Source organism: Lissotriton vulgaris, chromosome 6, assembly GCF_964263255.1.
Source record: "Lissotriton vulgaris chromosome 6, aLisVul1.2, whole genome shotgun sequence".
In the NCBI taxonomy this organism is placed as follows: domain Eukaryota; kingdom Metazoa; phylum Chordata; class Amphibia; order Caudata; family Salamandridae; genus Lissotriton; species Lissotriton vulgaris.
Genome location: NC_141694.1, coordinates 865,604,967 through 865,608,944, shown reverse-complemented (window position 1 = coordinate 865,608,944; position 3,978 = coordinate 865,604,967).

Genomic DNA, 3,978 nt, shown 5'->3' with positions numbered 1-3,978 from the left:
ATTGTAGGATGGCCAGACCAGGGCGGCAACTTGCTGGACACCACCTCGGTGCAGTCCGGATCTCGGCGCGTTGTGCTGCCTTCGGCCTATTCGCACAACGGTCCGCTACTGACGCCGCCTCACAGGCCGACGGATTTTGTAGGCTTTTTATAGCCCAAAGCCGACTAAAAGACATCCCAAAGCAGCCCATTGTTGCTACTCCGGGGAGGGAGGGGCAGGGACAGTGTCAAGCGGACGGTGAATGCTTTGAGATGGATGTTGCAGCAGGCTGCCATGTAAATAGTTGTTTAAAATGTTTTTTTCTTAACGTGTTTACTTTGTTGGAGCGTTGTATATATTTATAAGTTATTAAAGTGTTATAATCCTACTACTTTGTTGGAGTGCTACATATTTGTAATGTGACAACGAGCACAAAGAGGTTACTGTATAACCAGAAAAAGACATAGTCCAATTGTGTGTGATCTAGTCCAATCTGGTGACGCCGATAGTGGGTATCAGCAGACTTTCATTTGTATAGGGTTTGTCGGTTATTGGGCGGGGCGGGTGGTAGGGCAGGCATGCTTAGGCAGCGAGGGCGGCGGAGCCGAACTACCTCGTGGCCATCCCGACCGCGAGCTTGGCTCCTCCCCCTGGTTTCATACTTTTTGCGGAGGGCTATTTCCTGGTGTTTCTTGTTTTAGCAGGGTCAGAAAGGATCCTATCAGTGGCCTACTGATTTTGTTCGATTCCTTTCGTTTTGCCATAATTTGCTAGGAAGGTACCGTGGGTAATCCGTATTTTATATATATGTCCTCTTTATTAGGGGTGCCCTCCGGTGGGGCCGGACGAGCTACCTCTAATAAATGGTCCGGGTAGAACCAATTACCAATCAGTGGGGAGAAGATAGGCATGACAGATTACAAAAGGGGGGACAAGGGTCCGCACTACCTATCTTTTCACTGCTTGCAAAGACTATTCCACGTTATTTGTAAGCAGAGAATACCTCCAAAGAACTAATATCAAACAACCAGTGTTCGGACAATCAAACAATCAAATGGTGAGAAAGAGATAGGCACGACGGGTTACAACGGGGGACAAAGGTCCGCGTTACCTACCCTTCACTACCTGCAAAGGAAGAGAGAATCTTCGTATTCCTCTCCGTTTGTAGACAGAGAATCTCCAAAGAGGACCAATGTATCAAGTAGCGACCAAGGCTAAACGAACCAATCAATCGAATAATACTAGTATTTTCAAACAATTCCGATACAAACAATCAATCAAATAGTCAATCAGGTGGATAAAACCATCCTGCCAATCAGACGTATAAAACGTCCTACTTAACCTTACCCGGACCACGAGGACAGTTCTTTGCCTTCCCCTTCCAGCGCCCGATCGTCCTCTTACTCCAGTTTTACCACAGCACTCCTGTGGGGTCCCAGTCAGGACAGCAGGTCACTCAAGAGAGGTCCGTTCAGAATCGGTGAAGTTCACTCGATCGGCAGCCAGACGAGGGTCCTCTCCAGGCAGGTATACGTCAATCGTTTAGACGTTCACCCCATCATCAGGACCTCTCTTACTGAACCCACATGTCGCTGATGGGCCCCGCGTTGGGACGCCAACTGAGGAAAAGCAGCCAGTTACTGTTGAATGCCCAGGCTGTTGGCGCAAGGACGCCTCTAATTTCCCATAGCAAATAGTTACCAAATAAAGAGACAGGCGCTGGGAGCTGGAACGCAAGAACAGGGTTTATTTCTCATGAGGAGAGCCTGTCATTTCGGACACGCACACAGAATGTCTTCGGGAGGTGCTCTGACCACATCTCCGAGGCCTGGCCTCTTATACACAGGTTTATTGCTTTATTACATGTGACACATTCTTGTGAAGACTTTGATGTACAGAAAAGCATCCCTGGAATCTTTCGCTTCAGGCTCGGTCCCACGCACCCTTACAGTGAGAATCCCCTCCCAGATCACAATACAGGATCATTATCAGATAGTGGGAACAGCAGGACATTCCACCGATTCCCGGAATGCGTGTGGTGTGATGGATCTCATGGGGTGGGGGCCTTGATCTATTATAACTCCTTTGAAGAGGGGTGATTCTTTACAGTTGGGGCCATAAACTACATCCGCAGGGCTAGGTGATAGCCTGGGACCGGCCTGGACAATCAGACACAAAGGAAGAGGAGTGTCAGAGGGTGCGGTAGTGAATAGGGTGAAAGGGAGGTGTCGGGCGGGCACGGGGTGTGATTCTCAGGGAAAACCAGCGCAGATGGGGGGAGGTTTATGGCCCATGCATGAGAGAGAGAGCGGGGGTGACCAGTGCGTGGGGGAGATGCTTGCGAGGGTGGGGAGCCGTGCTGGGGATCGGCGGCGTGCAGAGAGTGGGTCTGGTCAAGGCATCTAAAATGGCTGCCGTGCACAACAAAAGTGTGGCATTGGAAAAAAGGCAAGATGGCGCAGACAATGTTTATCAATACGGATTAATTTTCCACAGAGAGAGCGGGGGTGGTCAGAGAGGAGGGGTGTTCGTAGCGCCAGGGAGACGCCCTGGGGACCGGCGAGGGGCAGAGAGGCCATAGCGCTTTCAAAATGGCTGCTGCTTGCTAGAGCGTACGTGCCTGAGTGGGGACAAGGTGGCGCCAATTATGTTGACATCGCAAACCAGATTTTAACACATAGACATGGAAGTGAAAACTGCACCATTGCCCCCCCCCCGACTGACACCCTCCTTTGCCTCAGCTTGGATCATCATTTGCTAAAGTGTTTGAAGACCCCACCGTGAGTATAAGCACAACCGGGGCCTTACTGCACACCCTGAGAAAAACTACGCAGCAAGACAATCTCTACCTTCTCCCTTTTCCATGTTCCAACGCTTTGAAATGAACAATATATTTACTCGCAGTGACAAAATGGCGGTCAACACTTCCTGATTTCCTTCGAATCGAACGTTAACAGACGTCACGCAGCAAAAAAAAGAATTCCGCTCACGCGCAGCCGCTGGAAGACATGTATCAACATATATGAGCCTCCTCAGCCACCCTCAGAAAACCTAGGGGGTCAGGATACGTCTCCCGTGCCCCCTTATACCCATTTCCCACATTGTTTTTCCTCCATCTTGTGATTTAATTAAAACGAAACACAAAATAGCGAACTCCCGTTACGCTACCGGTGAGCGACCCGGTTCGCGTACCGGGAAGCGCTTCTACCGCGAAAAATCAAATTTTTTTTATTTGCCCCACGGGACCCTTTAATAACCCCAACATCATTCCTAGGGGGTCAAGAGGGGTCTTCCTTGCCCCCTTTCATTAAATTCCCCCTTCATTTTTCTCCTCCTCTTGTCTCTCCATCCTACCGAGAGACAAGATGGCGGCCGGTCCGGACTGTTTAGAATGTTGACAGACACCGGATAGCCAATCAGCTTCGCTTCGCGAAGTTCCGTTAAGCGTCAGGTACGCGAACCTGAGCGCTAACCGGAGCGTTGTCACAGATATATCTGTTTTTTAAAACGTTAATTTCTCAAAATCCTCTGGAGCACATACATTGAGACATAGCAAAGGCACGTCGGGCAAACCATATCTACAATTTTGCCAAGTTTCGTGTAAATCCATTCAGCCGTTCCAGCTAAAAGTGAGTCCAACCGCCCTATGGAAAACTCAATGTTAAAAACGCGTTTTGGGACCCCCCTTTTTTCTAGGCCCCCCCTTTACGAAACCCCCCAATTTTTCAGGGGCTGCTCAGAAACAGCATGTGCCATTTTTCTGAATATTTCATCCAATTCCGTCCACAAACGCCAAAGTTATTCGACATAGAATTTTCAAAAATCCCATAGGAAAAAAATCCTAACTATATATACCTACTGGCGACCGCCAGTAGGTAATATATATATATATATATATATATATATATATATATATATATGTCCAAACCCAAAGCCTCCACGCTTCAAGGACGCAACTCCACCAAGGATCGGTTCACAGAGCCTTTGTTTTTGAAAACG